Below are 11,425 nucleotides of genomic sequence, written 5' to 3'. Positions count from 1 at the left end.
ATGAGACCTGGGATTATTCTCCATGAGCTACTGCTCCCCTTAGTGCAATTGCAGGTGAAATCCTGATGTTCTGCCTTTGAGAACAGCTCCCCAAAATTATGATTATTACCCCTGGAAAGTTCTTGCCAAAGCACAAATGATCTGGAGGATGCTCTCTGACTCTTTAGCTGGCTCTATTATGCAGCATTCAGATAATTGCATTGAAACACTAGTGCCCTCCCTCCCAAACTTCTTTGTGTTTAGCTACTTTGTATATGTGTTTATTGATTTTTATATTTATGCTATGTATACTTAGATATGTGCTACTTTTCTCCTCCATGAGAATGTAAACTTCTTAAGAGTAGGGATTGTTTGATTCTTTGTACTTACATTCCCTAATGCCTGGCACAGTGCCTGACATATAGTAGGTACTTAATAAATACTTGGTAATTGATTGAGTGTGTGATTAGTATTGGGACTTGAAGGCAAGGTACTGCTACAACGGACATATACCCCAAGGAAGCTAAAGACAGTGTCTTTATGTGAGACAACTGGAGTAGTGGATAGAGTGCTCTCCTTGAAATCATGAACACTTGAGTTCAAATCCTGCCTCAGAAACTTACTGGCTGAGAGATGATGGGTGAGCCTCTTCGGCACTTCAGGCCTTGTTTTCCTCGTCTGAAAAAGGTTGGACTTGATGACCTTTGAGGTTCCTTCCAACTCAAAATCTGCCATCCTTTGATAAAGGTCCCACATTCATCAGCATATTTATCAGAGCACTTTTTATACCAGCAAAGAAGTGAAAATAGAGTAGATTCTCAGCCGCTGGGGAACGGCTAGACAAACAGTGGTCCATGAACATAACCAAATATAAGAAATAACGCCCCAAGGAACGATGAACCTAAATAATTTCAAAGAGCACCAGAAGACATGTATGAACTCACGTGCTGATGCAGAAAGAAGTGAGAAGAACCAAGAAAAAACCGTACCCAATGACTGCAATGATGGAAGTGGGAAGAATAAATAAAGACAACTGAATTCGAAATAGTTGTAATGACCCTGTTTGACTCCCAAAAAGAGATGGGAAAACACAACGCCCTCCTTTATTTGCATAGGTGCAGGACTATGGGTGTGGGGCATTGCATACACTGTCGTACTTGGTCGATATGTTGGTTATTTTGCTGAACTAACAAGGGTTGGCTACAATGAATGGCTCTCTGGATAGGGGGGAAAAGAGAGAGAGAGAGAGAGAGAGAGAGAGAGACAGAGAGAGAGAGACAGAGAGAGAGAGACAGAGAGATGAATGAAATTAGAGGGGGTGGTCAGCAAGGAAATTTGTCATCTAGATATCAGTGAGAGGGGTCAGTATGGTAAGGGATTATGGTTATAGGAAGGAAACATCTTAGAATTGAGGCAATGATTTTTTTTAATGTATTAATGTCTTTTTTTTTACATCATCTTCATCTCCACATATTTCCTTCCCCCTTTCCCCTCAAAAGAGACACAGCAACAAAGAATAAAAAAAGAAAGATGAGGAAGAAGAGGTCAGCAAAACTCACACATGTCCCATTTCATATTGATAATCACCTACCTCTGAAAGGAAGAGAGGGAAGTGCATATTTTGTAATATTACTGAAAAAGAAGTCATCCTCTGGAAAACATAATAGAAACAACAATAACAAAAACTGAGTTTTTAAAAGTTAAAATTTTGTAATGCCCGAAGATCAATGTGCGGGTACTATCCCCCTGTAGCCTTACTACAGATCTATGAGGGAAGGACTATAGGTTCAATTCCCATTTTACAAATGAAGCTTAGAAAAGGTTAAACAGTTTGCCTGTGATCACGTAAGTATTGACTATCAGGCAGGAATCTGGATTTAATTTTAATATCCTATTTTCCAGTCAAGGCTCAAGAAGAGATTGAAAAGACTCAGATCATAGGTGATGGGTTCATTAGATCCCCATACATAAGGAGAGATGAGAGATTGATGGTGGGATAGATAGCTAAGAAGATGAACCAGAATTTAAGAATATTTCAAAGAATCAAGTTGCATAAAGTAACACAGAACTTTTTATCATTCATAATTTTATCATTCATTTTTTATCATATCATCATATCAAAGAAAATAGAGATAGGATGAAAATTTTCATTTCAAAGTAAAATTGTAATGAAACTTTTGCATCAATTGACATGCCTGGACCTTCTAATGTTGAGGAATCTCTCCTCATACTCTCCCCTCCACCACCCCCAATCCCCCCCACCAGTAGATAGTACTTCCAGAATATGGATTTTCTTAAAAACAGAATCTCGGCAATTCAGGGACAAGGAATGTCCTATCCCACAATATTTTTGACATAGTTTTCATGGTTTCCTATCTCATAGCCACATAGTTTTGTTGATCATAGGGGTGCTAGTTTGGGTAAAATCCAAGAGGCAGATACGGACAAAATATTTGCCAAAATACAAACATAGTGCATGCCGCTGTATGTCATTTCCTTCCTTAAATCTTGTTTTGAATGCTGCCTGCATTCAGAAGACAGGGAGAAGGAAAGGGATGCCTCCAAATATTCTCCCCCGAGTCCCTACTCGGGCCCACACGTGTTAAGATGCATCTTTTCCCCATTAGAATATCCTTGAAAGCACGAACTGTCTTTGTTTGTTAGTTTGTGTTTGTATCCCCCTCACTTAGCATAGCGCTTGGCACATAATCAGCATTTATTAAATTCTTGTTGACTTAACTTTCCTGACTCCCCCGTGTTATGAATACCCTTCCCTCAGAATTACTCTATTTATTAGTCTTGTATGTAAACTTGCTGTTTCTCTCTAGTAGAATGTAAGTTTCTTACTTTTATTCATGTATTTTTTTGAGGCACCTGGGGTTAAGTGACTTGCTCAGGGTCTCACAGCAAGTGTTTGAGGCTGGATTTGAACTCAGGTCCTCCTGATTCCAGGGTCAGTGTTCTATTAGAATATAAGTTTCATGAGGGCAGGGACTTGGCCCTGTGCTTGACACTTATTTCTTGTTTCATAGATTTAGAATTGGGACGTCAAAGATCTTCTAGCCCAATGCTCTCATAATATAGATGAAGACACTTTGGGCAGAGAGATGAAGTTACTGGCCCGAGATCACAAAGCGAGTGAGGAGCCAAGCTACGACTCCTGGCTCTAAACTCTGGTCTCTCTGTCCAGGGTGCCCCCTGCAGTAGGCTTTCAGATGCTTGCAGCGGTGAATGGAATACTCCAATCTAATGAGGGACCTGCCCTGGGGAAAAGTCACTTGATTTTGTGGCTCTAGCGTTGGGTTTCAAAAATCAAACAGTGAATTCAGGTGTTGAGGTGTCCTTTGGTTATCTAAATTGGCCTAATTTCTGCTTGCTGTCATATGGAAATGGCCTTCTTATGAGTGAGTACTTGACTCGCAGAGAGCCTTGTGTTCATTCGGAGCTCTTGGGATGCACATGAGCCAGCACCGTCAAGCCTGGAGTCTACAATCAGCCCATTCATTCCTTACAAAAACCTACTCTCTCCACTTGTCAGCCCAAAAGAATCACCCTCTGGTTTTCATTCTTTAATTCCATTTTTATTGGGGGTGTTGCTTAGGGAGTACATTTCCAGAAAGAAGCGTTGAGAGAGGAAAGATGATGTTCTGCCTCGGCCTAAGAGCCTGCTTACATAGATGATTCCAAATGTAAACTTCCCAGGCAGTAACAGAATGGGGCAAAGGGTGTCTGGGTAACTGATAGCACGATCTAAATGAGGCCCATTAACTCGACTTTCCTCTGGGTTTATAGATCACCAGCTAACGCCTTTAGGTGCCTTTCATTTGTCTGATCTAAATATGAAAATCTCTAAACCCAATGAGCCTTAGCAAGAAAATACAAGAAAAATAATAAAAATGTCAGTCTTGTTTTCAGAACTCAGTTATACTCTACACCCACCCACCCACCCACATACATACCCGGGCACTTGGGCACACACACACACACATACACACATATGCCCAATGCTAGGTGCTACAGATACAAAGACAAAAAGGAAATATTCCTGCCTCCAAGGCAGAAAAAATCATGGAGGAAAAGAGTTTAGTGTTGGGGTAAAAGAGTGGTTGAGAGAGGCCTCTCTGGCACTTACTGTATGGCCTTGGGCAGATCACTGCACTTTGTAAGTCACTTGCCCACAAGCCTCATTCCTGGGGCTCAGTTTCTTCATCTGTAAAATTAGGGGTTTCTCTCATGGGGCCTCCAAGGCCCCTTCTCACTACAAACATGTACATAGATGAGTCAGTACAGAATACATGCACAGCAAAAACCATACCATCTTTGGGATGGCTTTTCTCTTGGGCTTCCTTCATCCACTTCTATGCTGGGCTTTGCTACCTGCAAAATCTGGCATGAACACCTTTTCTGGCACCTTTGGTGGCTCACCCTCTGGATCATTCAAATTTCACAAGGTCAGTCAGACGTTCCTTCAACTGAGAAAAGGGTAGAAAAAATGCAAAGAGGCAGAGAACAGAGAGCCATCTTCAAAGACCCAGGTGTCTCCTATTCGAAGAGTTACAGCATGTTTTCCTCTTTGAGCCGGTCAGGAAAGGAAAAGGTCCAAATCACCTAGAGAGTGCCTTTTGTAGACAGTCAGCCAATTGAAAGGCCCCCTTTCTTCTCTTGGTAACCAGACCAGAATCAGTACTTGAACATGCTTTGAAGTCGATGTGGGGAAAACACTGAGAATGCTCATAAGGACTGGGTCCTTTTTCCACTGGGAAAAAAAAAAACATCAGTTGCCACATGCCTTATCATCTCACCTCTATTTTAAAGAAACTATTGTATCATCAAATTTAAGAAGATGATGTCATTTTAAATAATTTATTTATTAGCTAATTTTCAATCAAGTGGCAGAACCAGGATTCAAGCCTAGGCCTTCTGACTCTCAGTTGGGTGTTCTGATTGTTGACTGAAGAAGCTCATCAAGAAGACATTTCAGTACATCCGTTTGGAAAGTCCTAGTTGATCAGCATATCATAGGATCATAGATCTCACACTGAAAGGGACCTTAGAGGACATTTGGTCTAGCTTCCTCATTTTACAGCTGAAGGAACTGAGGCCAGGCTTTTAACACAGGCAGGCAGTGTCTGAGGAGGGATTTGATCCGGGGTCTTCTCAACTTCAAAGTTGGTGATCTTCCCCATGCAACGAATAAAGTACTGTCTTTCTAATTCTTCTGCTGGAAACCCATTTGCAGCAGATACTTTGGTTCTTTGCCAGCTAGAAGACTCTGTCCTCCCATAGGCTCACCCCAGAGGAGTCCACCCACCACACTGGAGGTCGTCCTCATTTTTTTTTTTTTGATGTTTCCAGGATCCTAGTGGAGTGTGTGGTGTGTGGTCCATCTAATTATTCCTTGCTCTTGCCACATGACCAGCCCATTTGATTTTTCAGTCTTTCATTTTTTTAATGATATCATCTCCTGTTTTCCTGATTGTTCCTTCTGTGTAATATTTTTGCACTCTGCCTCCTACTTCTCCACTGACCTCTGAATCATAATGATTTTAAATTGTTCAAAGACCACAGTTTTCCGTGACTATTCCAGGAGAATATGAGGATTAAAAGGATGAGCTTTTATTTCTGGGAAAAATTGGGAGAAGACCATTAAAAGAGCTTGACAATTTCCCAGGAGCAACCTGTGCCCTGTTCTTCCCCTTAAATGATTCTCGGGTCTGCCTAAGATATCTACGTGCTGCTGAGTGAACTTTATAAGCCATCCACATATCTGCATGTACTGGCCTGGACAATAGCCATTCTCTATCAATGGTCTTTTGAGTAGTAATACCTCCTCAAACCCTGTGTGACCCTGGTTAAATCACCTCATCTCTCTCATCATTAGTTTCTTCACCTATAAAATTAAGAATAATAACAGCACCGCCCTCACAGGGATGTTGTGAGGATCAAGATATATAAAGTACTTTGCAAACCCGAGGTTCTGTTTGAATGCTGGCCGCTGGTACGGCCCTCATCCCTGCAGCATTGTGGGGCTGATGTGGCCAGTGCTATAGCATCTCCAACAGAAGCAGCTGGAGGGCATCACCATCCCCAGGGGATCTCTCTTCAGCTAGATGGGGCTTCTTAACCCGGGGTTCCTGTACTTGTTTCTTTAGTATTCTGATGACCATGTTTCAAAATAATTGATTTCCTTTGTACTCCTACATATTTTATCTTATGCCTTTAAAAACATTCTTCTGAGAAGGGGGCTCATGGGCTCTGTCAGATTACCAAAGAAATCCAGGATTCCAAAAAAATTTAAGAACCCCTAAAATGTGGGAAATCCCAACCTGAGGTATTGGCTTCTCTAAAGAGGCCTTTTCTTATCTCCCCTCCCCCAAGCCACCCTGCTCTTATGGTATTTTTTGGTACATACTTATAGACTGTGTAAACATTACCTTCCCTGATGGAAAGTAAGCTTCTCGAGCACAAGAGCTGTTTGTTTGTTTTTTCTTTGTACGCCCAACATCTAGCGCACTGCCTGGCACATAGTAGGTACTTAATAAATACTTGCTGACTGATTTCACCTAGATCCTGCACTCTTGCTCTCTTCCACAGCAGTGGTGAGCACTTTTGGCAAGCACATTTTCCCCTTCTCGCTAGATGTAAATGGTCAAAGGTCCTTTAAGAAAGTAATCTCTGCCATTTTATCTTTCAATCTGTAATCTTTGCATAAACATGGGAGGAAAACCTTTTTTGCTTTCTTAAAATACAGCCACAAATGCACAATGGGATATCATATTCATTACATCTTTCAGTCAATCATGTGATGGCAATAATATTGTTACTCAGAGCCATCAAGGATGCTGTTAATGGGTGTGTAGATCACTGTCGTAAGAATGTCCACGTAGCGGGACCAGGGGCTGGCTAGACTGGTAGATGATGATGCCTATTCTTGCTCTTCTTTTTTTGTAATCATAAAGTCTGAGCCATTTCTCCACACTTTTGGTACCTTTAGATAGATTGTGAAGGAATGCCTCAGTGCCCTCCAACTGTGCTGCCTCCAGCACAGATCTCCTCTCTGTAATTATGGTCCGATATGGCAGCTTTGCCCATCTTTGTTCTCTTCAATGCCATTTCTAACTCATATAAACACATCCAAGGCTGCCATGGCAGATTCCAAATGTAAGACACTGGCCTTGTTGGTGAAGAGGGTTTACAACAAAAATCTTTGCAGATCCTTTCCATCTTCCATTTTTTTAGCTGTCCTCCTCTCAATTTCATCTTCAAATGCCCTCAGTTGTGTTTCTTTGAACTGATTTTCCCTCTTTCCTGTTTCCATTTTATGAGGTGAAATGGCTCATAATTTTTCACTATCATTCTCTATAAAATTTTACAAACAAGTTTATATTCTAAATGTATGTTGACCTTGTATATAATTTTTTTTTGCTTGCGCGTAAAGGAAGTCTTTGCTCATTTTGCATTTTGCATTTTGATTTGCATTTTAGGCTCCTTTTGTTTTCATCATGATATTTGATTTACAGGAGTTAAAGTTTAGTGTGGAATTTTTATCTGCACCCTTTCTTCCATCTGTATCCCATTTTTTGGTATCAATAACTCATTGAAATTTAAGTAGGTTGGATTGAGGATATTTTAATTTCATGCTTTTCTCATTCTGTTGCTTTCTTCTAGCTTTGCACTAATTTTGATCTTTGTTCTAACAAATCTGCAGATAGGGCTGAATTCAAATTCCTAATAACATTTCTCAGACTGAGATGTGAACAAGTCCATTGTTTAGAAAGGAAACATTTGCACTTCAAGTACAGGAAATCACCAAACAATTAACTTCCGTGGAACATGTCTACTCCGGGTCAAGTGAGTTTCTTTGTTTCATGTCAAGCTATTGAGGAAATGTTTTGCAGGCACAGATCCTGGTGGTAATGTCACCATGGAAGCCTTCGAAATAAATGGAATCAGCTGTGAGACATCAGCTGTCATATTTATATTTATATCCATGTCCAAACTCTCTTTAAGGTGGCCATGCAGTCTTAATCACCATATCCAGTCATTTTTCCAGTACTCATTGTGGGGCAGGCAGGCTGGCTTGGCTGAAGCAGCAGGGCACCCAGAGGGAGAGACAGGAGGCAGCAAGTACCAGGCAAGTCAGACCACTATTACCACTTTGATCACCACCTCCCCTCAGACCCTGGAGGAGACAACCCAAGACTCTGAACTCAAGAGCTTTGGGAATAGCAGTGCCCTCCAAATCGTAAGGCCTGCTTCCAGCCTAGCCTAGCCCCAGTAGCAATCACTGAGGGAGAAAGTCATTGGGGGAAGGGGGTCCATCTTTCTCATCACCAGCAGCAATTGCTAACAAGGGCCATTAACAGGCAGATGGGTACAGGAGCCTTGGGAGCGACAGCCCCCCGGACCACCAGTCCTAATTCAATCCCAGATTTTACGGCCATCATGTGGGAAAGCAACTCCTGTGGAGAAGGATCCAGTGAACTCCATTAACTGCCACACCCAGGGCAGGCAGGCAGCCTAGCTGAGGGAGAGACCAGAGGCAGCATGTGCCAGCTAAGTCAGACCACCAGTACCACTGTCAGCACATCTCTCAGACCTGGATGGAGACAGCACAGGACCCTGAACCCAAGAGCTTTGATCCTTCCAGCCCAGTGACCTCAGCCATCATGCTGGGAAGTGGCCCCAACAGAGATGTTGCCTGGGGACTGCTTCTGCAGAGACTGCAGCCACAGCTATTGGAAGCCTAGAGAGGAAAGCTCTTAACGCCAAAGTCCTTGGCTCTATCCAATGTTCAACCTCAGAGACTGATGATTTTGACGGTAGAAATAACTTTAAAGAAGAGACCTTTCTGCTTTGCTGCTGCCCCAAAGGACTATGGGACTTCTCCATTTGACTTGCAGCTGAAACCTTCCTTAGGTGTGGTCTCCATAGTCAGAATGTGAACTTCCTGAGGGCAGGCACTACCTGACTTCTCTGTTTGTATCCCCAGGTCTCAGTACGGTGCTTGGCACGAATAAATGGCTTAATAAACGTTTCCTCTGCTCATCCGGTTTTACTTCAAATACATATTTCTCTTTTTGGTATTTAAAGCCCTTTGCTTCCCTTTCCAGCCTCCAGCCAGCCATAAGGGCCTTGCGGGCTGTTTTCCACTCATGACACTCCCTTTCTGGTCTCTTGTCCTATGTACTGACTGTTCCCCACACCTAGAACATTTTCCCTCTTTACTCCTGACTCTTCTAATTCCTTATTTCCTTCAAAACTCAGCTCAAGGGTGACCTTCTACACAGTCTTTCCTGATCCTCACAGCTGCTAGTGCCCCCCCTCCAATTTGCTGGCATTTATTTTGTATGTGCTTACAGTGCAGAGGCAAAGTTTGCCTGGGGCGGGGGGGGGGGGGAGGGGGCGCCCACCGAGAGGGGCAGAATTCCAGGGAGTATGCAGAGCTTCCTTGGAAACTTCTGGGACTCTGAGGACATAGTGACTCATTGCTTGGGCCTTTTGGAAATGACTAACTTCCTGGCTGCCATCTGCCATGTGAAAGGATGTGCTGTTTTGATATGAAGGGGTAGATCCTGAGTGGCGCCTTGATCAACCTTCCTCTCCACCTGGCACACGCATAGAGATATCAGGGTCCTGTGTCTTTTAAAAGAAGAGAGCTTCTGGTTCACGCTCTCCCTCCTCACCTCCATTTTCTGGCTTCCCTGACGCTCTTCAAGACTTAAAATTGGGGCAGCTAGGTGATGCAGTGGAGTCAGGAGGACATGAGTTCAAATCTAGTCTCAGATACTTCCTAACTACATGACCCTGGGCAAGTCACTGAACCCCAATTGCCTCTAAAAAAAACACAGCTAAAATCCCACTTTCTGTAATAAGCATCTCTCATTTTAATGCTGGTCCTTTCCCCCTGAAATTACCTCCTATTAGCCTGTATATATCTTGTATGTACAAGGCTGTTTGCATGTTGCCTCCCCCTTATACTGTGACTTCCCTGAGGGCTGGGACTGGTTTTGCCTTTTTTAATGTTCGAAACGTTAAAATCCAAAGGTAGTGAGGAGCATATATAGAAAACACATGTGGCAAAGGGATCCCGGAAGGCCTTTTCCCCCTTGTTAGAGTCCTTAGGAAGTTATCCGGAGCTGTAGCTCTCTGCCAGCCTGAGCCTCTACCTACCAGGACAGGGTAACATGGTACCCTAGCCAGCCTCTAGCCATCCTTTCTCTCTGCCATGAAGAGCCATGCTCCCTAAAGCTGCCTTTTCTTGGGGGATAATCCTGCTCAGCCAGATGTCTGGTGTCCAACTGGTCCAATCCCTCCAGGGACATGGCCAGTGATGGGAGGAAGGAAGAGAGAGAGACAGTCTCTCCTCCCCCTTCTATTCCTCTGTACTGCCTCAAAAGCAATTCCCTCTCAGGGGCTTGGCTCTGTCTCTCTCACTGGAGTCTTTGACACTACAGCTAGGCCCCGATTACTGTGAATGATGAATCCCCTGATGTAGTCCCATGTAATCAAATCCACACTATTCAAAGTTTGTTGTTGAGTCATTCTAGTCTTGTCCGACAATTTGTGACCCCATTTTTGGTTATATTGGCAAAGATACTGTAGTGCCTTGAGATTTACTTCTCTAGCTCATTTTACAGATGAGGAAACCGAGGCAAACAGGATTAAGTGACTTGCCTACGGTCACACAGCTAGTAAATGTCTGAGGCTGGATCTGAACTCAGGAAGATGAGTCTTCTGACTCCAGGTCTGATGTTGTATGCACTATGGCGCCACCTAGCTGCCTGGTAGTCAAAGTTAGAATTACGTAAAATAGGTTCATTGGGTCCAGTCCAATGGAAAATAGGCAGTGTGACCACATGAGGGGATTCATCATTTGCACTAATCCACCTAGCTGTGGAACGCTTCCATCTCCAGACAAGGTCACTGCTTGACTTACAAACGCTGAACTAGTTTGTTGTCTTTATGTTTAACCCTTTCTTATCCAGTCAGACTGAGCCCCGTTAAAGACTTTAGCTTAAAAAGGCCAATATCTCTCCCTGCACCCAGAGCCATCTCCAGTCATCCTGATCTGTATCTGGCCATTGGACCCAGATGGCTCTGGAGGAGAAAGTGAGGCTGGTGACTTTGCACAGCCCTCCCTCACTTAAATCCAATTCAGGTATACCTCGTGGCATTACCCCCCTGATGTCACGGTCCTTTTCAAGAATGAAGGACAAACAACAACAATATAACCCAAGAGATGTAATTTGGTCTCCTTAATTAATTACAAGATATTTCCTGTGCAGCATCATCTGCTTTTCTTCTAGTGACCAAAACCCTTTCATTCTCTCTCAAAGGATCAATTTATTCACTCCTGCTATACACTTTGATTCAATCAAGATGTGATTGTGTTTGTGTGATTACATGACATCTTTAGAATTGGAATGTCAACCCTTTCATTTTC

The sequence above is a fragment of the Trichosurus vulpecula genome, chromosome 4 (genome assembly GCF_011100635.1).
Source record: "Trichosurus vulpecula isolate mTriVul1 chromosome 4, mTriVul1.pri, whole genome shotgun sequence".
Classification (NCBI taxonomy): Eukaryota; Metazoa; Chordata; class Mammalia; order Diprotodontia; family Phalangeridae; genus Trichosurus; species Trichosurus vulpecula.
The sequence above is the reverse complement of the archived record's forward strand: the minus strand, read 5'-3'. Positions refer to the sequence as shown.